The following is a 25,221-nucleotide window of genomic DNA, read 5'->3' as shown; positions in this document are numbered from 1 at the left end:
TCACATAATTCAATTAATCATCATCATCATCTGGCACCTGCACGTCACATCTTTGGGAAAACATCGAACAAACACAACAATTTCACGGATTCACACATATTAGCCTGTTATTATTATAATAGCCTAATTTCATAAAAACTGCTTGAGAGCAGGAAATGCAACCTAGCTACAAATGGTTTGAGTATCCATTGTCGTAAATTACTCACTGGAAATCAGCCTACAAACAAATTGGCTTATTGAAAAATATGAAATTGTATGATTTCATCCTAATATGCAATGCTGTAGCCTACATAAATTACAAGGAGGGAAATTATCTCCATATACATTATACTCCAAAATTAGGTGTCCGGGTTTTCAGACAAGAGATCAGGCTATGTTTCATGAGCTACCATAACATTGGTTGAACCACAACATTGCAGAAGAAAATGAGCTATCAACCCTAAAACCAAGTGTCAAGGTTATTACAAACGTTATTAATCGTAGGCACGACATGTGTGTTCGCACAGAAATGGGACCTCTTTACATTGAAATGTCTGCGCCAGTCAAAATACTGCAGATTCATTTCTTCGTCTGAATGTAAACAGTGTGAGTTGGTTAGCTTGCTCTTTGGGGGAGAGGAAATTATCCACATGTATAAAGTCATCTCTAGGCACAGAGTTCTCATTGGCCTAAGAGCAATTGCCTCAGGTCCAGCAGCTAGTGGGTTGTACAGCTTTTCAGTGATGTAATTCGTGAATTGAGTTCTCAAATGACAGATAGAATTTACAACTGGAAATTGTATTCAGGAAGTATTGATCATTGATGTGTTCTCTAAAGATTTTTCCATAGGTGTGTATATCGATGTGTTTGACCAATTCATAGCTCACCCTGGCATGGTCAGGGTTCCAGTTGCTCACAATCCAGCAGACCAATTTAGTTTTAATTGGCAATACGAAAGCTTCCCCCTCCTCTTGGCTGAATACAAATGACCCATAAGGCACTTCAATATCTGCATCTTGCCTATAATTCAAAGTCAAATTGAATATTTCCAAGACCTGGCTTTTAATAAGTGTGGGACGGGGACTCTAGATTCCTCCACACCCATTTTTGGAAAGGTGGGCACTGCTGCAATGGTGGTAGATTTGATCAATCACTTTTTGTGTTTCTGTGATGGATGATGACCCCATATGACTTATTGTATAGGTCTCAGTCAGCTGTTAAAAAACAGCCATCAATATTGAACAGGGTGCTGCATGTGTCCAAATCATAGGAATGACCAGAAGGCCACAGCCTTTTTAAAACTATGGTCTTATTATTAACCTCCTTTGTAATATCGTCAAGATGTTCTTCCTTCTGAATTGGTCATTTTTATGATTCAATGGGTCTTGCAAGCCAGTTACTTGGTGGTTTAATAATGTAACAAGGCAGTAAATGTATTGGTTTTGTTTCAGTGTGTATATTTTATCAGGTGATTATTGTTTACCTTATAGCCTTTATATCACAAAAATCGGACACTATCTGATCACAGATGTCCAACATAGGAACATATCCATTTATTTTAGCTTACATAGCAAGATCACAATCGATGCATGGGAAAAGATTATCAAATAGCCTAAGAAGCTCATACTGTAGGTTGATCATGATTGAATAATAACCTATAAACAAACTAATTTCATATATTACTAACAAATGAGAAGATATGCTGGTCAGAGAAACTCAGAGGATAAATCAAATCATATAGGCTGCTGATTCATTATACAGTACTACTGTTGCTTTTACGTTTAAAAGGGCAATTTACAAACCTTGAGCATCCCATTCATTCAACATTTATTCATCGCATTTGAGGAGGAAAGCGCACTGTGAATTAGGCTTCCCGTTTGATGTTGACCAATCGAGCATAACGATTTGCAAACGAAATAATGTTATTTTAATAACAAAGATGGTAGATAAATAAGAGAGTTTACTCAAACCGTTTACCATTTAAAAAATGGTCAAGGTTCCTGTCTGTGTAGGTGGGCATTTCCTCTCTTACGTGAGCCTGCTTTTCCCATGTGAGCTGATTCCTCCATAATATCTGTCACACTCATGGGAGAGAGGGAACAGCTGTTTCTGGTCTAGTTATTGTCCCCTCCCACTCGCTCCACATGCCCGCCCGACCAGAAAAGAATTGCCAGTGAGATGTCTTGCACTGGGACACCCCCTGGGGCAGTAAGTAGACCAGAATGGCCCTCCCTGATCAGAAAAGGTTAGGGAGAGTGGTGTCTTGCTTTCTCTACCATCTCTGTTCATATCAAACTATGATACTTAAGCAATTGATTATGCGTAATAATGTGGCTACATGTCTGTAAATCTCACAGTTTGCCTGCAAGGGATGTACTAGCTGTCCATGAATAATATTCTCGGTCAGGTGAATCTCCTCCACATGAGTGCCATGGCTCACTCTCCTGCCCCTTCAACTGTCAGTAGTTCATGCTGCACCAACACATAGAAGTTCAGTTTTACTTAAGAAAATGAACATGGCCGATAACAATACTAGCCTAGGACAATTAGGGCTAATGCCCTTCAAACACAGGTCAAAACACCCATGAACTCATGCATCTGAGTAGGCTATAACTGGTAGAGCCGTAACTAGGCTACATGTTACCTCTACATGCAATAGCTCTTCTACAATGAGCAGAACGGGCATCCTACAACGACCTGTCCTTACCTGGCACAAACCTAAAACAAGTAGGCTATATTTTCAAAATGACAATTAACCCCTCTATGGCCTACACTTTAAAGGCAACACTTTTGCTCATTTAACATCAATGGCGAACAGTAAACACATGAAACAATATTGTAGCAATCCTCACTAAATGAGCCATGTTATAATTCCCACCAAGTAGGTTAACTTAAGGATCGGACTCTTTTTTTTCCCATTTTCACCTAAAATGACATACCCAAATATAACTGCCTGTAGCTCAGGACCTGAAGCAAGGATATGCATATTCTTGATACCATTTGAAAGGACACACTTTGAAGTTTGTGGAAATGTAAAATTAATGTAGGAAAATAATACACATTAGATCTGGTAAAAGATAATACAAAGAAAAAAACATTTGTTTTATTTTATTTTGTTGTAACCTTCAGCTTTGAAATGCAAGAGAAAGGCCATAATGTATTATTCCAGCCCAGGCGCAATTTAGATTTTGGCCACTAGCTGGTGTATGTGCAAAGTTTTAGACTGATCCAATGAACCATTGCATATCTGTTCAAAATGTTGTAACAAGACTGCCCAAATGTGCCTAATTGGTTTATTAATACATTTTCAAGTTCATAATTGTGCACTCTCCTCAAACAATAGCATGGTATTCTTTCACTGTAATAACTACTGTAAATTGGACAGTGTAGTTAAATTAACTGCCCATATCAGATATGTCTATGTTGTGGGATTTTTTGTTGTTGCTTACAACCTCATGCTAATCACATTAGCCTACGTTAGCTCAACCGTCGCACGGGGGGGAACACCGATCCCGTAGAGGATTTATTAACCCTGTTGCTGCGATGGGTAGGATGTTTGCCTTTCAAGTCAGCGACCAGGGTTTGCTTCCGTGAACAAAAAGACAAACACTTCTAAATGAATGATATGATTAATCTACCAGACTCTGGCATTTGTTCTTTTATATTAACTATCATCGCATTTGCTTAATAGAATAGAGTAGATTAGAGGTACAGTATTTTTAGGATTTAGGCATATAAGGGTATTTTTTTGTAGGGTCCGGTAAAACATTTGCATTTAATAAATGCCTTTCATGCAATCCTACGTATAGTCCTAAAAAATCTTTCCCGGTGGCACGTACCAACTCACCCAATGATGAAAATATTGAATAGCTGTGATGCATGGACAATGCACTCGTGCCAATAGTCGTGTCTCCCAATATCATAACCTTAGACAATGTGTTGCCATTACACATTATCATATTTTTTTTCTATTTAGAATAGAGACAAACTCGCACAAAACACATTTTAGAGGTTTTTGGAGTCAACCCACCTGTCACTGTGGGAGAGAACTGGCCATTGCTGCCACTTTCTGGTATTGTAAAAAAGTATTTTTAAGTACATTTCATTGATTGATTGATTGATATTACAGGAGAATATGCTGTATTGGGCCATTAGTGGTTGCTTTTTGTTATGTGGCCCACCTAAAACCTTTTTACATTTCTTGACCCACTAAAATGAATGAAACTATGTTTTTTCTGTAGATACAATCCAGTCTGAATATGACCCAATAGGAATATGTTGCAAGTGCATCTGGCTAATGCGTTCAGATCCATGGTTTGGGAAACACTGCCCTGGGCCTGTATCCACAAAGCGTCTCAGAGTAGGAGTGCTGATCTAGGATCAGGTCCCCAACTGTCCATATAGTCTTATTCGTTATGATCTAAAAGGCGATCTGCATTCATACTCTGAGAGGCTTTGTGGATATGGGCCCTGGTCTATAGACTCTCCCGTCTAGCTCTATTAAGAGTTCAAGTTAATGAACTGTGGTGAGATTTTACCCCGTTTTGATGAACTTGTAGTTTCCAAGTACAGACTCTGGAGGGCAGTAAAACACAAGTAATGTCTTTGCATTGATGTCTGCAGATGGCATGAGGTAGCATTAAACCAGTCACAGCACTGTCATGGAAGCCCAAGATTAAGCTCTGGATAGGAAGCCACTATAATATATAAGTCTCAGTTGTCTAGGCTAGTAAATACAGGTATGTCTCAGACTCACAGACATTCTTATGAACTGTTTTTACACATTAAGTGTCACTGTGTTGGAAACCAATTATTGTCTTATTTGATGTAATGGTTATGGACCAACTAATAGTTTTAATTTCTGCGAAATCCCCCTTGAAGATCAGCATGGCTTTGACATTTCAGAGGTTTTTGGTTGAATGGGAAAGCAGTGGTCTATATAGCAGCAGCAGGAAAAAGCCTCCTGTCCTTGTAGCCACTGAGATCCCTCTTTCTTTCTTTCTCTCTCTCTCTCTCTCTCTCTCTCTCTCTCTCTCTCTCTCTCGCCCTCTCTCCCTACTCTCCTGATTAACCTGTGGGCCCTGCTGTGCCCAGTGTCAGCCAGTTCCATCCTCAGACAGAGCAATTTATTTTCACAGGGATTTTTTTTTTCTACTTCAAAATGGACTCCATTGAAGCCTACAGAGAGATCGGATAACTCTTAAGCACTCATATGTAGGCTCGACTGTGCATCTAATTTAGATATAGGATTTACAAAAGCAAAGTGCATGGTCTTTTCTCCCACCACAGAATGGAGCTCTGTTTGCATTACACAAACAACTAGTGCACCTCCTTAGCATTTGATCTAAATCGTCAAGGAACATTACTGTAGCAACGAGTGGAGGGGGCAGGGTAAAGGGCTCCATTTAGATAGGGGCTGTAGGTGGCTATTTCCTCTTTGTGTAAGACCAGATTCTCATATCTTTAGAATAAAATAGGACTGACCTTAGAGGAAAACAGGGAAAACATTCTGTCCTTGTAATACATTTTATTTTGTATGTCAATGAGTACACATAGTATTATTGCTGTGTTTATTTTGTGGGAGAATGCTACAACCTTGTGCAATGTGATATGCCATCTGTATGGAGATGCCTTTTCTTGCATTTTCAGCAGGAGAGCATAATACTATTTAGTTCACACAGTATGACTATATTTCAGCAAATGTGAGATACCACATTTTCTCTGCCTTAAAAGTCGAATTTAATAGAATTCCAAAAATAGATGTGACCTTATGTGGCACTGAGCACCTACAGGTTGTGGTGAATTGGACTACAATTAGAAGTGTACTCATTCAAGTTGGTCTCATCCTGCTCCCGTGTAGCATACACTTCACTATTGTACCATAGCAACAGTCCGGATGACTGGGAACAATTTACACCACTTTCCAAAATGCAGTTAGTTGCCTGTTATAATTAATATTCTACATGTACTATGTTGATTGTAATGACAGGATACAGTTGAAGGACAGACTAGACTACATGCTGCACACACTTTCACATGAAGAAAGCTGAAAATGCGGTCAAGAATGTTCTTTGAGATTTTTTGTCAACCTTCTGTTAAAAGTGTGTCTAGACCAGCGAAGTGGTTTGTCAATGAGAAGCCCCCCCCCCCCCCCCCCCCCACACACACACACCAAAGGAGGGACAGGAGTTTTCCAATCTAACTGTATACTTCAAAAGCATCCTCTCCTCTCTTATGTAATAGCTACTTCAAACAATTGAACTTAAGATATTGTCACTAATAATGATTCTAAATGCATATATTGCTTTGTCGATGCAGCAGAACAAGCAAAATACACATTTGTTGTCTGTAATTGTAATACTCTACATTATACACAAGCAAAAAACTACACGATGACGGACAGTGGTGTCTAAGCTGTATGGAATAGGTCTTTCATAGGACAGGACGCAAGCTGTGGCCAAAGATGGACTCTGAGATGGACTCTGATGGTATAAGATCGTTCCAGCCGTGTGTCCTACCCAGGACACATTATTTTCTTCAGCAATACGGTTTGGTAACACTTTATTTGGATAGTCCATCTGTAGATGCTCTACAGACTATCTACAGTAACATTTCAACTAACTATCTACTAACCCTTACCCTAACCCTAGACCTAATCTTAAGTCTTAGCCTAACCCTTATTCAAAACCTAACCCTAACCGTAACCTTAGCAAGCAGTTGCTTATCAACAGATAGTTTGTTGATAGTATGACCATCTGTAGAGCATCTACACATGGACCCTCCAGACTATCCAAATAAAGTGTGACCTACGGTTTTAACCAGGTGTTGCCATGACATATCAGAGATGTCATCAGGTTGTCACCTGTGTTATGGTCTGATGACCAGGGCCCATTCAGATCCACTAGGACTGAGACAGGGGTTGCAGAGAAAGGTGATTCCACAAATCCACACAACCTTTCAAAAGTGTTGACAACCCTGGTGGTGATCTTCTTCCGATTCCTTGAAAGGAAGAGAGTGAAAGTGTTCCTATGACTGCTCTGTTGTAGGTAGTGTAATGTAGGAGGAAGATACGTTACTCAGGACAAGCAACCATTTATTGCAGTAAAACCTCCCACAGAGAAGGAGCTTTCGAATCATTATGCAAAGAAATTGGGGTCACTAACGCTGCCACTTGGTTACTGTGGGCAAAGCTGCTGTTCGATGTCTTCATTTGTTTGCTTTCTTGTGTAACAGCAGAAACATGTTCATGGGGCATGTTTCACAGCTCTGTTCAGAATTGTACTCAAATAGCCCTGTAGTCTTTTAACAGCTTGTGTTACATTACCTCATTACACGGTTTGTCCCTCTTCTTATTTAGTCTGGAGAGTTAGGTCACAAGTGCTAATGTGTGTCGTCTTATTGTCGTGAAAGACATTGATCCAATTGATATGTAACAGTAAAACATGCTGAAAAAAGCAATGAGCCCATTTGTTAAATTAGTAGTTCAACACTTTTGGATAGACTATAATGGGTTATTTATTTTCTGGAGTATTGGGTGTGTGAAAATGTTGTAGCACTTTTATCAAAGCTTAAGAGTCTCATGAGTAAGGCTCTTGTGTCGTCTAGTCTCCCTGCTGTCCCCATCAGGAAGGAAAAATGAACAATGCCGATGTGCTTACTTGACATTTGGCTCTCTAACAGGTATAATAGAACGTCCTGAAAGGCCTTGTAAGCAGCAATTCTGCCTGTCCAAACTATCATTTCTAACGAGACACATCTCCTAGCCTGTTAGGTGTTAAACAGAGAAGGAAATGAAACATGATAAAGACAGGAAAATAACAGAGTAGTGCTGGTGTGAGAGCACAATACGTACCTTCACAGTAATGTCTCTCTGGGATGCTCTCTTAGATTGAACACTGCTATATCATCCTATGGGTTGCATTCATGCAGGCCTGAATGTTGGAAATCATTACATGTTTTTTATTTGGTCTTTGCTGTCTGAGTGAATGCAGATCGTGATTGCATGTTCTGGTTATGAATAAATGGTTGACATTAATTTCCTGTTAACATCTAGCTTAACAAGTATGACAGTGTAGAAGTGTTTTATCCAGTATTCCTATTAATCCAGCTTTGACCAGCATTTAAATGCCCCACTAATGATAGATATAACAAGCTATTAAAATTCAGACATTTCAGTTTTATCTCTCTAAAAGTGAATTCCTCTTGATTGAAACGGGTCTTACTAATTATGCAGAAGCCAACTGGACATTGTGTATGATGGCAGTTCAGTTGGCCACATGAAGGGTAGAACAGAGGGGGTGGGTGTAGGGGGAGAGATCTTCAGCTGTCCAAGTCTTCTGCTGTATTTGGAGAGGTTTGGAGGGTCGTGTACACAGCAGCCACTCTCATGCAGTAGTTGGAGATGTTTGGGGTGTGAACACAGTAGCCAATCCTCCTTTCAGGGGTATATAGGCAACTACACCAGCAGTCTCTATTGAGACCAACATGTTCAGTGAGGGTGGGTAGACATTTTTATTTCTATGTATTTTTCTCTCCTGGGTGAGGTGCCTATCTATCATGCAGCAGAAGTGCTGGGTGAATTCACAAAGGGATTGTATTGCCCACAGCAGGGGCCTTGGTTTGGCGCTTATCTTTTCATTACCTGACAGGAGAAAAAGCCCCATGGTCCCAGATATAACCCTGGTATCACCCCTCAACAAACACTCCATCCTCTGGGGGACAGCTGGTGTTCAACAAGTGGCAAGGTGGAGCCTCACCTGACAGTGTATAGCCTAGCACTGTGATGCTCACCTGTGATCTGCCTTGATCCAGTCACAGGGGTGGAAATGCGTTTGTGAAAGGTGGCCATACTAAAGGATCATAATAACCCGAAGATGGCATGGCGGTCACCTACCTGCTGGGATCTGACTGATGCAAATGTCATTATATAAATGTCATGACAGTGTCCTGTTCTCACCCATGCATTCACAAGATGTGTTCATATTGACTATCTTTTCTGAGTATTTGTGATTTATAAATATCAGAAAACATAAAGTGTAGGTCTGTAGTTAGTGCAACTTTTGCGTAATTATTGTCCGTGTCTTTATTTTCAGCCGGAACAGGACCTTGTCCATGTTCTTGTGGCATCCTGGATCTGGTGCTGGTAACATTGGCTGTCAGTCTCTCAGCATGTCATTGTCATTCCTGAGGGCTCAGCTGGGAGATCCCCTTGACTGGCCATCTGGATGCCTAAAAACATGTTCTGTCCACAGATAGATAGATTGACAGATATCCTTATTTTTCCTCAGCCGCAACCTGGTTATATGGAGCTGTACATGTCCTTGTTTTCACTGGGAACAGATTTGTATTGAAATAAAACAGGAGTCGTTGACAAAAATATTTTTGGGGTGAAAGGGTGTATGAAATGGATGCTTTGTAAATGGCTGACTGCCAGTCAGAAAGTGTAACTGACATATTGGTTTTGTCATTGAAATGTATCAACATCCAAAAGGAGAGAAGGATTGTAAAAAAAATCTGAATTTATAGTGTGGTAGAGGTTTGGCACATATACAGTAGAATAGAATAATCTGAAATAGCACCTGATGGATTCATTCTGACTCAGTGTTTAGTTTTATCACTAACTCAATGATAAACATTTAGCTAGGAATATGATGAAAAGATGAGGAATTAAACTATTATGTTTGTGCCATGGTGAAAGCACAAGTCAATAACGAGGAGGCAGAAAGGTAAGTTTGGCTATTTACTTCATGGTGCTGGCAATGACTGAACTTCCACACCTATGGGGCGTGCACGCTATACTGTATATGGAAGTGTCTGTGCACGCTCCTTAACGTACCTACAACCCAACAAGCTCTCACGATCTCACGTCAGAATTAGACGTTCATCCATGTTCCTCAACCAACAAACTTCAAAGTTGTTCCAAACATACAATTTTGAGGGTGGTTAAGGTTGATTTTAGGGATTAACTCACATTTTTAAGAACCTTTTTTTAAAGGATGCTCTTAAGGATCCGCCCCTTTTTTTCAATATTCACCTAAAATGACATCTAACTGCCTGTAGCTCAGGACCTGAAGCAAGGATATGCATATTACTGATACCATTTTGAAGGAAACACTTTGAAGTTTGTGGAAATGTGAAAGGAATGTAGGAGAATATAACACATTAGATCTGGTAAAAGATAATGCAAAGAAAAAAACATGTGCTTTTTGTATTTTTGTTGTACCATCATGTTTGAAATGCAAGACAAAGGCCATAATGTATTATTTCAGCCCAGGTGCAGTTTAGATTTTGGCCACTAGATGACAGAAATGTAAGTACAAAGTTTTAGACTGATACAAAGAACCATTGCATTTTGTATCAATAATGCCCAAATGTGCCTAACTGATTTATTAATAACTTTTCAAGTTAATAACTGTGCACTCTCCTCAAACAATAGCATGGTTTTCTTTCACTGTAATAGCTACTGTAAATTGGACAGTACAGTTAGATTAACAAGAATTTAAGCTTTCTGCCAATATCAGTATGTATATGTCCTAGAAAATGTTATTCTTACTTACAACCTCATATTAACCGCATTAGCCTACATTACCTCAACCGTCCCGTTGGGGACCCACCAATCCTGTAATTAAGGTTAGGGTTAAGTTTAGGCATTAACTCCGAAGGGTTAAGGTTTGGATAGGCTTAAAACCAAAATCTCCAAAACAACTTTTTAGCACTGGATTCAAACATGCAACCGTCAGCACTAGAGGCAAATGCCTTCCCCATCCTCAACACCCCAGCATAACCGAAACCTACTTGAAGCTAACAGCGCTCACTGCTGCCCCTAGTGGCTGGTTTCAACGGCATCTCCAAACATTCCTTAGACATGGATGTAGAATACTGACTTGTGTCACGGGTGACCTGGCTTCATCATCACTATACCCAATACACAAAATAAACAGGGTCATATTTTACTGTGGAATCAAATATACTGTATGTATTAGTCCCAGAGCTAATCTCTAATTTTAACAGTCATTTTAGCAGTCATTTCTGCTCTCCTTTAGGATATAGCTAGGCTATGTATACTTAGGTGGCTACAATGTACATACAGTTTAGACCTACACACACACACACACACACACACACACACACATGGTGGTCAGTGCTGTTTATGATGAGGGAGGATTTTTTTTTGTTCATGAGCATGGCCTTATTTATATTACAGCATGTTGGATGACTATTAATATTCCATTCACCCAGTTCAATGTAACAGTGATAGATTTAGGCTACTACATGATACTCAAATGTTCCATATACCTATCATGAGGTTTCTACAACCTAGCCAAAGAGTGAAAGTTTACAACGCAGGTGCACACAGGACGATACAATAATTTGAGATGACAGGCAGTGACATATGGACAGATAGTGACACATTCAGTAATGCCTTGCACACTCTTGCCTGCATCTAGCTTATCTAGGGTGTAATTATTAGTCCAACAGTTGCAAATGAGTTTCTATTAATTTACGTATTTTTATCCCTGTTTTGTCTGCTTCCTCTCACCTTTCTCCTTCATTTGTGGACTTCAATGAACAACACATGAGCTGTATGTGAACAGGTGAAAAAACCTTTCCAAGCCAAACCATGTCATAACTGCTACACACAGCCTACGTTATTGTCCCCTTATTAGCTAAAGTAATGTCCCAGTCAACATAGCTAATAGAACTAATGCATTTGTAAACCCGCTACAATCATGCAGTAATGTTACAGTGTACAGTCAGTAAGCAGTTACACTGGCGGGCCCCGGTGGCAATAAATGAATAACACCAAAAGCTTACCTTGACTTGGAATAGTTCCAGTGTTGTGTTGGATAGTCATAGCCAGCTAGCTAACATATCATCCCTCTGTTTGAGCCTGGTGTTTGAGTAGCTAAACTAGAAAGCTGCATTTGCTAGCTCAGTAAACGAAACTGAAAATAAAAAATGCATTTCTCTCTCTCTTGCTTCTTTTAATTTGTTGAACACTGTTCAACTATTGTCTTTGTCTCTAAGTTATCTACTCACATGTTGTGCACTGCAGTGCTAGCTAGCTGTAGCTTATGCTTTCAGTACTAGATTAATTCTCTGATCCTTTGATTGGGTGGACAACATGTCAGTTCATGAGTGCTCTGATAGGTTGGAGTACGTCCTACGGAAGCTGAACCAAGAGCCTCCTAGGTTTTCTATTGAAGTCAATGTACCAAGAGGAGGACGGAAGTTAGCTCTCCTCCAGCTACACCATATGGTGCTACCCCCAGAGTGCTGTTGAGGCTACTGCAGACCTTTATTGGAAAACAGTATGTTTTAATCAAATATTTGGTGACATGTGAATATATTTTGTATAGTTTTATCTTACGTTTTACCATGAAATTCACTGAGGAAGATGGTCATCCCCTTCCTCCTCCAAGGAGCCTCCACTGACACACACACATGCACGCACACACACACACACACACACACACACACACACACACACACACACACACACACACACACACACACACACACACACACACACACACACACACACACACACACACACACACACAAATGTAGAGGTTACTGCATATAGTGACTGTGAATCATTTGCATTCTGGTGTTAAACATACTGAGGAGAAAATGAACTCTGACACAGAATTAATAGAAAACCATTTTAGTCTGGGTCACAATCTCTCCCTCTGATGGGGACTGCATTATAGTTTTTTCCAACTGCTTACACACGTTTTTCAAAACTGTCTCCTTTTTTCAAAACTCTACACACAGTTCCCAAAACTGCACACACAAAATGCAAAATGCCTCTCATCTCCTTCAAAATGTAACACTGCATTCAAAATGCCATAAACACATGTCAGAATGAAGCATTTGCATCAAATGGCAAACACTGCTTTCATAATAGTATATTTTTGGATATACCATGTAAACACTGTTGTTCTAAATCTAAAGCTCTTTGGTCTTTCATAGGCGTATATCTACATTTCAATACAATGTTCTACAGTGAAAGTAATCTGCTGGGAGGAGTAACAAGTACACCAATGCAGTGTAGAAACAGAAAATATTTATTAGGCCAAACATTACTGCATACAACAAAACCATAAACATATGTAAACCAAAAGTATATTCTTTAGAATACAGTAAAGAACACAATTGTGTGTGTGGGGTCCCGGGGGGGCAGTCCAGGAATTGGTAGGGGGGGTGGGTGCTAAGCTACGCTTCAATGCTAAGCTACGCTTCATCTCTTCTCGGGCCTGGGTCTGGCCACAATACTTCACAAGATACGTTTTCTCTTGCCAAACATTGAGGGAAGTATCTCCTAGCATGGCGTATCCAACCTTGGACAGAGGCAACCTCTATGTCCCCACATGCGTCCTGCATTGCCTGGAGAAGTGGAATGCTGGCATAGGGTTGGCGATCATACACTTTTCAGCGCCAGGCTGAGAAGAACTCCTCTATGGGCTTTAGAAAAGGTGAATATCGGGGTAGGTACAAAACTACAAATTGTGGATGGGTGGCAAACCAGTTTTGGACCAGAACAGCCCGGTGAAAACTAACATTGTCCCATAAAACCACAAATCTAGCAGGCTCCTGATCTGGATCAGGGACAAGCATTGTGTAAATTGTATCCAGAAAAGTGAGCATATGGCCGGTGTTGTACGGACCCAGTGTGGCATTGAGATGGAGGACCCCGTTTTGAGTGATGGCAGCACATAGTTATATTAGCCCCACGCTGTCCAGGGACATTGTTAATTGCCCTCTGTCCTATTACATTTCTTCCGCGGCACCTGGTTTTGGTGAGGTTGAAGCCAACCTCATCCACATAAATAAATTCATGGCGAATTACATGGGCATCCAGCTCCAATACTCTCTGTAACAGACAAAAGGATATACAGATGAGTAAATATGGTATGTCTGAAGTACTGGAAGTAGTGTTGCATACATACCTCTACAAAGTCATGTCGCATATTCTTGACTCTGTCAGAGTTTCTCTCAAATGGCACCTTGTAAAGTTGTTTCATCATCACTCTGTGCCGTTGGAGGATGCGTTGTATGGTCGACAGGCTTACAGCATTGATGTTGTTAAATATGGTGTCATTATTTAAGATATCCTCTCTTATCTCTCGAATCCCAATTGCATTGTTGGCCAAAACCATATTTATAATTGCAGTCTCTTGTACATCTGTAAACAAGCGTTCTCGTCCTCCATGATGTCTTTGCCTTTCCACTCTACAGAATTCTAACACAGTATGTGTTCAGCATAGGAACTGTAAAAATGTAGTACATCATGATAACCAACCTCATTCATTCAATGCAGTGCAGTAAATGGATGGCTTAGAGTTAGAAATGTTTATGCAATACTATGCAGTCATACGTATTTTACAGTACATTACTGTAATGCTAAAATAGTCATTAGATAGTTGCATGCCTGTTCTCATTTCTGAAGGTTCGAATTATGGACGCCACTGTAAATCGACTCAAGTTGGGCTGGACTCTCAGTCCAGCCTCTCATGGTCAAACCGTGGTTGATCACATGATCAACAAGTGTTGCCCTAATCTCATTAGAGATGGCTCACCTTCCTTCTCTTCTTTGCCCTCATCCTCTTCTTCCTCTTCCTCTCCCTCCTACTCCTCTTGCTCTCTGTCCATTGTTGGCATCCATTGTTCAAAACAGGTAATCTGACCTTTGACCTATTTATAGGCCTATACTACAGTAAAGCAGTGATTGGTTAGTGATCAGTTAAGCTATTAGTGTTTGCACATGTGAGGAGTGTGTGTGTGACCTGGTGAATAAGTGTAGCATTTTGATTTAGTTGTGTTTGGAAAAGGAAAGCAAGTCACTTCCTGTTAGATTTTTGTGTTTTAAGTAGAAAATTGTATGTAGTGTTTTGAAAAAAGTGTTTTATGCAATTGACAACTGAGTCAAAGGCTGAGAAATAGCTTATGGTTTTGCATATTTGGTGTGTAGTTTTGCACTTTGAGTGAGAGGTTTCAAAAATCGTGTGACATGAAAAGATTTTGTGTGTAAGCAGTTGGAAAAAACTGTAAAGCCTGTAGTCACCACCCTTCCTTTGTCTCGTGCATTTTCTTCCATATATTACAGTATCCCCCCCTCCACACACGCACACACACACATGTTTGAAAAAAATACTTTCCTTATTTTCTACCAGATGAAATGGGGATTACTGAACCCCACAGAAAATTACCAAATGACGTAGGGTAATTATGAGTGGTTATGGGTCACAATTACCCATGCGCTCACAAATATTGCACGCTCAGGTTTTCAGTGAAGCTGTAAAAATGCATAATCACTGTTGTTCAGCATGGTGATCTTTAATATGGTTGTTCTGTTCCACATAGTTTCTCCAACTGATTATTCGATAGGGTGACATATGAACAGTACACTTACATAAATACATAAGTCATCAAATTCAATATGAGTGGGAAGGGTATTATTCTTAAAGGGCCTAAAGTCCCTCAACCAATCATGAAAAGAGCACATTTACATTGGGACTTTTGTTCACATTTACATTTCAAATGTACTGTATTAACCAACAAAAACTGGGTTGACTCTCTGAAATGCACTTTTTTCTTCATAAACTGAATAACAAAAGGTTAAAATGTGGCACCACTTTGAGAGTTTATGCAAGGCTAGGTCTCAGCAAAGCTAAGATCTTTATTTTTTCACAGTACAAGAAGTTTGTGGTTGAAATGCCTAAATAGATTCTTGGCCGGGGGAGCAGTGAACCTAAAAGGAATGTTGAGCTAAATGAATGTCGAGAAGTACACCTGATCCACATTAAACCCATTATCTTTGTCCACTCGTCCTGCAGATATCTACATTTTTCATACCTGTTACCTCACATTGGGGGGTGGAAGATAGAGTCACCTTTTATCCTGAAATACAGCAGTTTATTTCACATTGGGAGCTAGAATCTAGCAACTAGGGGAAGTGCATGATTTTGGAAATGAATTGTGTAACAATGGGGAGGCTAACTATGATCAGAGTTGCCGATAATTGCATCCAGCTCACTGTCACACTGTAATGCCAAATCATGCTATACTGTATAGTCAGTGTTCAACTAACTGGTAGAGAGGCAGTATTCTGTGACATTTTTGAGACTCACACATTACGTTGCATTCTTTTTCAGGGTCATTATGTACAGTGACTCCCTTGTTAGTGGTACAGGCTTTTCACTATGGCCAGCTGTTTATCTGCAAACACACACACACACACACACACACACACACACACACACACACACACACACACACACACACACACACACACACACACACACACACACACACACACACACACACACACACACACACACACACACACACACACACACACTCACTCACTCTCTCTGCTGGAGGCAGAGGGGTTTAACTATCCTTTTCTGCAGCAGGGTTGCAGAGGGAGTGTGAAAAGTTCATTTAGATTTATCAACAGCAACAACAACAAAAAACAGAACAAAGAATAAAGCAACACATTCTCTGCTGGGACCTGTATCTACTAGCTCATTTGCATAAAGGTCTGCAGATCAAAATTAACGGGTGCTCTTTTAAAAATATTACTGTGCAGCTTGTTTCAAGCCCCCTCACTGTTTTATAGTGCCTCCCTATCAAAGGCACAGGAAAGCAGGGAGAGGTGGGAGTTGTGTGGCTGTGTATGTGTACGCCTGTGTGTTGAATGTGAGTTTTTTCTGTCAGCTCCTGTCACATTTTCTCTCCTTTTTTCCATTGGTCAGCTTATCAGTTCCTCATGCTTTCAGGCTTGACAGAGACTGTCTTTCAAATAGCTATTCAATTGGCCAACCAATTCCTTATCTCTCTGGTGAAAATTAAGCTGACTAGTAGTTATACTTAAAGTGCAGCATGAGAGCAAGTGTGTTGGGGGAAATGTTTTCATAGGCCAAGGCACACACCTGGATGCTGGTCTACACAACAGAGGGAAAAGTGCTGTAGTGGTGTTTCTGCCTAGGCATCGGGACTGAGGGGCAGAGTGATTCACTTTGTTTTATCTCTTCCTCTGAAGTCTCCTGGTTTCTTGATTGTGGTAGAAGGTGGTCATCTCTGCATATGGTAAAGATTTTTGAAGGGATTGTAATCATGACTGAAGCATTTCATCCTTTTCACATGGATGTGTTTATTCACAAATGTGTCTATCTGTGAGTGTGTGCAGGGTGGGAACATATGTGTTGTATGTGTTGCCTCTGCGTGTGGTGTGTGTGTGGGGTGGGAACCCGCTCGCACATTTGTATAATTTTGGTTCTCACATATGCTCAGAGAAAAATGTAATAAATCAAATTAAAAAGCAATACCTCCCATGTGTTCCTAACCAAAGCAGTTTCTGCACCATTTGTCATTACATTAAATTAGTCATTTATCAAGTTCCAATGTAGGTTGGACAATGTTTTCAAATGGACAAATATCAGGAAAAAAGTTAGAATGAGGTAGAACCCGTTACTAATGAATGTATATTTAGAAAAATAGTTGTGCCTTGGAAATTTCTCATGAATAAAATCAAAGTGAACACAACTAGTGTTTCCTTATTGATGTTGATGAATTATCATTGGGTAGGCGTGGTGCAAGAAAGGGGATATACATACTTGACTGTATTTACATTATCTACAGTGTATGCTTAGCTTTTATTGTTTCAGTAATGAATGTTTGATTGTGAGGAGAGGGCTTGGGGTTCAAATCTCAGTACAGAAGAAATCAGACGTAGGGGAGACCGGGGAACAAAGCAACTGTTTTAGGCTTTTGCTTAGTATGAAAATAATATTTGAGGTAGATTCATCATTTTTTTTCTATAAACAACATACAGTACATGCAGTATCTTATCTGCCATTACAGACTGTAAAGGAGTTTCTAGGACATACAAGTTGTGTACAATTCAACCGAAAGTGGTGGAAGTAAAATGTTGCTCTTGTATTTCTCACAGGGTTAATAGTAACAGGCTGCAAGGTTATTGTAACACGATATTCAATGGTAAAATCAGGGGTAATTCAAAAATGTTATGATTTGAAGCTGATATTTTGATGAAAATACACACATTTTTTTTTTACATTTATATTTTAGGTATGTCATATTGATCAAAAATGGAGTAGCCAAAATTATCTTCTGTCATTAGAATTGTATGATCAACTTCCCGTCCACCATTTTGTTTCTCCCTATAGACAGGAGAGTTAACAACATCCTTTGTTTTTCTTCTATCTTGAGCTATCCCATCTGCCGCCTCTTAATTTAAATATGCATGAAACCAAACATTCAGTTAAACATGATGAATTACATTAAATACATCATGGTATGTTATCATTCATTCCTTGAAACATTGACATGCACAAATATCTTATCCATAAAGGGCACAATAGCCAATAATTCACAAATAGTCTTATAAATGTTTTTTGCTTTATTTTGAGTAACAATATAATGACAAATTATAGAGCCTCTATACCAGGGCTCTTCAACCCTGTTCCTGGAGAGTAACCATCCTGTAAATTTTCACTCCAACCTTAATCTAGCACACCTGATTCTAATAATATAGTGGTTGATAAAGTGAATCAGGTTAGTTACAACTGTGGTTGGAGTGAAAACCTACAGGAGGGTAGCTCTCCAAGAACAGGGTTGGAGTGAAAAACTACAGGAGGGTAGCTCTCCAGCAACAGAGTTGGAGTGAAAACCTACAGGAGGGTAGCTCTCCAGGAACAGGGTTGGAGTGAAAACCTATAGGAGGGTAGCTCTCCAAGAACAGGGTTGGAGTGAAAAACTACAGGAGGGTAGCTCTCCAGCAACAGAGTTGGAGTGAAAACCTACAGGAGGGTAGCTCTCCAAGAACAGGGTTGGAGTGAAAACCTATAGGAGTGTAGCTCTCCAGGAACAGGCTTGGAATAAAAACCTACAGGAGGGTAGCTCTCCAGGAACAAGTTTGGAGTAAGAAAACCTACAGGAGGGTAGCTCTCCAGGAACAGGGTTGGAGTAAGAAAACCTACAGGAGGGTAGCTCTCCAGGAACAGGGTTGGAGACCCCTGCTCTACACCCTCATTATTAGGTCATCAGTTGCCCAACATGTAGCCTGCTGGCTGCTCTGTGTCTCTCAGACTCGCTCTCTCAACACCTTGGGCTCAGGGACCAGTGGTTGTGCAAGTTTAATTTAGTTAATATAGTATTGATTTCTCCTCTGTTTTCCCAGTGTTTTTACAGCTGCGTGGCCCCAGGTGTGCCAGTGAGTACACAGTCAGGAACAGAAGCCCAGGTTTATCAACAGCTCTGTCATTTGTAATGGCCTTATTACCTGCATGATAAACAACTGCTTCTGGTCATTTGTTGCTAAGGTGTACAAACTCAACAGCCATTTGGCTGTGTTTTAAAATGTACTGCCGCACATGGCAGTGCATAGTGAAGTGATGGAGAGACTTGTTTTAGATGGAAGCCCTCCAATATGAAAGAAATGAAGGATTAATTATAACTTGTGCCCATTCTCTCTCAGATCCTACCTCATGAACTGATCATGTTCATCAAGAATAAGAGCCAGTAGCATATCTTCCACTACTCACCTGGCTCGGGGACGACTTAAAGATTCAAATCACCTGGATCTAAATCAAATTGTATATCCATGGGGTCTTTTTTTCTCCCTATTCCAGGGGTGTGAACAAAACAAACAAGGCTTTCATTTATGCCTATAATATTAAACAAATAATTAACCTACAAAAATAAATGGGAAGCGGAAATGGGAAACAGTCATTCATCACGGCCAACTGAAGGATGTTTCATGCAGTCTTTTTATAGTTTAGAGGTCTAGGTATATAGTTTAAATGACCCTTGCTGTGAGTTATGGTGAACATAGCACAAACAATCTCCTCGAAAAGTTAAAGGGGGAAAATTGAGGGCAGACAATATTGTCTTTAAATATTAAAACTGCTAATTAGTTCTCAATGCCTGCCATCATATAGTAATTTCAGGCTGAAAAAAAGGAGCCAGTGACTATAGTTTTGTAACTCTAAACCACCAAAGAGTAGAAAAAAAGAGTAGAAGTCAAGAATTGAGACATCAGAACGGGTGGCATTGCTTTATGAGTGTTCTGGATAGTTCCTTTTCTGTCGGTGGTGAACAATTTGAGAGAAATGTGCCACGACATGGGAGGGACCTTAAGCAGCTACAATTAGAGCCAGTCTCTGACTGACATCTATTTCCACTTCCAGAGGGATGTGCAGAAAACCCCCAGCCTTGTTGGCCTTGCTGCAGACTGCATCAGAGCCAATTCCTCTGGGGATCCTAATCTTAGCTGCAAACTAAGAAATCGGGGTCAGGAAAATGTAAGGAGAATTCAGGAGAATACTGCCAGAATACTGGCACTGAAAAGTAGATTTCCTATACAGAACGTCTCAATCCTCTGATGCGCCTTGTAGAGAGTAGGCTAGTCAAAAGGTCGTTCCTATGTGGTCTGTGTAACTAACAGGCCTAGATGATTATACAAAATACTCACATTACTTTTGCATGTAGTAGTGAGCATGCTTTCTGTTTACAGGTCGAAGGTCATCTAGCCCAGGGTGTCCCAAACTCGGTCCTGCCCCCCCCCCCCCCCCCCGGGTGCATATTTTGTTTTTTGCCCTAGCATTACACAGCTGATTCAAATAATCAACTCATCCTGTGTATTGCTGATCTAACCCTGATCTAACCTACTACAAACAGCACACAGTTCTGTCATTCACGAAGTGGACATAAAGGCACCGTAGTCAAATTGTTAGCATCGTTTCAGTTTTGATTATTCAGAGCCATGGCAGAACCTTTAACTCTATAATCATCATCGCTGTTCTGTTCCATATTTCAATGTTCATTCTAATGTCTCCCTTCCTTTCTCTTTCTGATATTAATTAAAGTGTTTTACCCCATCAATCAACATAGGTAGTGAATTAGCATTTGTTACATGCCATGCAACCTATTACAGATGACTTCCTTTCAATACGTCATGATTCAGTCCTAAAAAAGGGCTCCATATAAAATCCTTGGAAATTGGCTACAATATGCAGCATTTCCTGTTGGATTAAATGTACTGCAAGGGCATTCAGCAAGGTAGCAGCACATGTAAAATGATGTGGCATTGTCGAATGTTAAAATATTTTTCTACTTGGGAAAGTGGCGGTGGTTAACATGAATGAATCAGGATTTTTCTGGAAAAATTGGATTAAAGCATTAATCTCCAAGCATGGAATAAAGTGTTGGAAGCCTGTCTGGAGGATAAAATCATCTAATTCAAAGAAAGTTAATTCTATCAATTTTAACTCCTTTTAAAAGATGTGTCACGACAACAGTATAAAAGTGTGAGTTGACAGAAGAGTAAGAGGATCAGTTGTCATAGCAGAATTCATACCGAACATACTAGCGGAGGTTGGTGGCACCTTAATTGGGGAGGACGGGCTCGTGGTAATGGCTGGAGCGGAATCAGTGGCATGGTATCAAATACACTACCATTCAAAAGAATGGGGTCACTTAGAAATGTCCTTGTTTTTGAAAGAAAACCTGTTTTTTTGTCCATTAAAATAACATCAAATTGATCAGAAATACAATGTAGACATTGTTAATGTTGTAAATGACTATTGTATCTACATAGGCGTACAGAGTCCCATTATCAGCAACCATCACTCCTGTGTTCCAATGGCACTTTGTGTTAGCTAATCCAAGTTTATCATTCTAAAAGGCTAATTGATCATTAGAAAACCCTTTTGCAATTATGTTAGCACAGCTGAAAACTGTTGTCTTGATTAAAGAAGCAATAAAACTGGCCTTCTTTAAACTAGTTGAGTATCTGGAGCATCAGCATTTGTGGGTTTGATTACAGGCTCATAATGGCCAGAAACAAAGACCTTTCTTCTGAAACTCGTCAGTCTATTCTTGTTCTGAGAAATGAAGGCTATTCCCTTTAGCAGCCTCCACTGGTACATATTTTCATTTCTATAATCCCCACTCTCAAAATGCTTTCAGTTTCCAACCCCAGGCACCATTAAAGGCCCAATGCAGTCAAATACTTTATTTTGATTTGCTTTATATATATTTCCACACTATGAAGTTGGAAAAATACAGTGAAATTGTGACAGTGATGATAATGCCCCTCTAGTGTAAGAGCTGTTTGAAAAGACCATCTGAAATTTCAGCCTGTTTTGGTGGGACAGAGTTTTGGCCTGGTAAATTAGTTAATAGACCAATAGGAAAGAGAGTTCCAAACCTCTCTGCCAATAACAGCATTTTTTGTTTGTTTTCCCCTTCCCACTCAGACCACTCCCAAACAGCTTTGCTAAGAAGCTATTGTTGTTATTTTTTGACTATTTTAATTGGGGGAAAAATAACAGTATTGTACTTAATTGTTAGCCAGAAATAATTTGATATTGAGATACAAATGTTTACATTGGACCTTTAAAATCAAAAGTGCCTAGTTGAAATGGAAAGGTGATGTGATAAGATGTCAACTGTCATACTGTGTGACTGCTTGTTTCTGTGTGACCTGTGAAGCAAGGATCAGCTGTGTAGCTGCTTCTAAATCAATTTTGTCTCCCAGCCAGGTGCTGCTCGGAGTGCGTTTTTAAATCACTGTGGCCCTTCCCCTGCGGAGCCACACAGTTTGCAGGGCAAAAACATCTCACCCGTAAGTCCGATCCCTCTCCCGGCAAGTCAAATCCCTCTCCCGTAAGTCAGATCCCTCTCCCGTAAGTCAGATCCCTCTCCCGGCAAGTCAAATCCTTCTCCCAGTAAGTCAGATCCTTCTCCCGTAAGTCAGATCCTTCTCCCGTAAGTCAGATACTTCTCCCGTAAGTCAGATCCTTCTCCCGTAAGTCAGATCCCTCTCCCGGCAAGTCAAATCCTTCTCCCAGTAAGTCAGATCATTCTCCCATAAGTCAGATCCTTCTCCCGTAAGTCAGATCCTTCTCCCAGTAAGTCAGATCCTTCTCCCGTAAGTCAGATCCTTCTCCCAGTAAGTCAGATCCTTCTCCCAGTAAGTCAGATCCTTCTCCCAGTAAGTCAGATCCTTCTCCCGTAAGTCAGATCCCTCTCCCGTAAGTCAGATTCTTCTCCCAGTAAGTCAGATCCTTCTCCTTGTAAGTCAGATCCTTCTCCCAGTAAGTCAGATCCTTCTCCCGTAAGTCAGATCCCTCTCCCGTAAGTCAGATCCTTCTCCCGTAAGTCAGATCCCTCTCCCGTAAGTCAGATCCTTCTCCCAGTAAGTCAGATCCTTCTCCCTGTAAGTCAGATCCTTCTCCCAGTAAGTCAGATCCTTCTCCCGTAAGTCAGATCCTTCTCCCAGTAAGTCAGATCCTTCTCCTGTAAGTCAGATCCTTCTCCCAGTAAGTCAGATCCTTCTCCCAGTAAGTCAGATCCTTCTCCCGTAAGTCAGATCCTTCTCCCGTAAGTCAGATCCTTCTCCCGTAAGTCAGATCCTTCTCCCGTAAGTCAGAACCCTCTCCCGGCAAGTCAAATCCTTCTCCCAGTAAGTCAGATCATTCTCCCGTAAGTCAGATCCTTCTCCCAGTAAGTCAGATCCTTCTCCCTGTAAGTCAGATCCTTCTCCCAGTAAGTCAGATCCTTCTCCCATAAGTCAGATCCTTCTCCCAGTAAGTCAGATCCTTCTCCTGTAAGTCAGATCCTTCTCCCAGTAAGTCAGATCCTTCTCCCGTAAGTCAGATCCTTCTCCCAGTAAGTCAGATCCTTCTCCCAGTAAGTCAGATCCTTCTCCCGTAAGTCAGATCCTTCTCCCAGTAAGTCAGATCCTTCTCCCGTAAGTCAGATCCCTCTCCCGGCAAGTCAAATCCTTCTCCCAGTAAGTCAAGTCCTTCTCCCAGTAACTCAGATCCTTCTCCCAGTGAAAGACAATTCATGTTTGATCAGAAAATGTTGTTGGATGCTCCGTATGGAGGGTATGAAGCAATTAAAGAGCCTACGGAGGCATGCAGAGGCCAAGTTAGCTCTCCGCATCGTCGTGCGCCTCCCAATTTTTTTAACAATGTGGAGGGCTCCGTGTAGCTCTGCATTGACATGGTTGGTTGACCATAGGTGGAGGCGAGAATGTCCTGTATAAACACAAACTCACTTTCTTGACAACTTCCTTTACAACAGCTCTGCTCAACAGCTCTGTGCTGCTCCGTAAAGTGCAAGAAGTATGAATGCCCTGACTTGAGGCTGTATCACTGTAAATACTGCTCGGCCAATGCAGATATCGGATAGACCATGCACAGCCTTTAAGTCAGATCCTTCTCCCGGTAAGTCAGATTCTTCTCTCTGTAAGTCAGATCCTTCTCCCGGTAAGTCAGATTCTTCTCCCCGTAAGTCAGATCCTTCTCCCGGTAAGTCAGATCTTTCTCCCGGTAAGTCAGATTCTTCTCTCTGTAAGTCAGATCCTTCTCTCTGTAAGTCAGATCCTTCTCCCGGTAAGTCAGATTCTTCTCTCTGTAAGTCAGATTCTTCTCTCTGTAAGTCAGATCCTTCTCCCGGTAAGTCAGATTCTTCTCTCTGTAAGTCAGATCCTTCTCCCGGTAAGTCAGATTCTTCTCTCTGTAAGTCAGATTCTTCTCTCTGTAAGTCAGATCCTTCTCCCGGTAAGTCAAATTCTTCTGTCCGTAAGTCAGATTCTTCTCTCTGTAAGTCAGATCCTTTTCCGACACGAATTACAAATTCATTCTCCTAACACTAGCTAGGATTTGGCCTCTGCATGCCTCCGTAGGCTCTTTTATTGCTTCATACCCTCCATACGGAGCCTCCAACGACATTTTCTGATCAAACATAAATTGGCTTTCACTGGGAGAAGGATCTGACTTACTGGGAGAAGGATCTGACTTACGGGGAGAAGGATCTGACTTACTGGGAGAAGGATCTGACTTACTGGGAGAAGGATCTGACTTACTGGGAGAAGGATCTGACTTACTGGGAGAAGGATCTGACTTACGGGGAGAACGATCTGACTTACTGGGAGAAGGATCTGACTTACGGGGAGAAGGATCTGACTTACGGGGAGAAGGATCTGACTTACGGGGAGAAGGATCTGACTTACAGGGAGAAGGATCTGACTTATTTCTAACTCAAGGAGGTAGGATAGGCCTAGGTTTAATTAACACTTTAATTTGTACGCTGTCTATGTGACACTACAGCTAGGTCCAGTCAAAGGGTGAAAGTTGTTCTCTAGATGTTCTTGATAAACAGTTTATGTTATCAAAGGACTCTTTTGATGTGAGGAGTTGTACTGAA

At 40.7% G+C, this 25,221-nt stretch overlaps 1 pseudogene; it reads right to left on the bottom strand.

The window, feature by feature from the left end:
* Positions 1-13: 13 nt before the first annotated feature.
* LOC109901349 (alpha-(1,3)-fucosyltransferase 9-like) lies at positions 14-8,827 on the bottom strand (annotated as a pseudogene).
* Between the last annotated feature and the right edge of the window lie 16,394 nt (positions 8,828-25,221).

Source organism: Oncorhynchus kisutch, linkage group LG12, assembly GCF_002021735.2.
Source record: "Oncorhynchus kisutch isolate 150728-3 linkage group LG12, Okis_V2, whole genome shotgun sequence".
In the NCBI taxonomy this organism is placed as follows: domain Eukaryota; kingdom Metazoa; phylum Chordata; class Actinopteri; order Salmoniformes; family Salmonidae; genus Oncorhynchus; species Oncorhynchus kisutch.
This window is presented reverse-complemented; position numbering and strand designations above follow the sequence as displayed.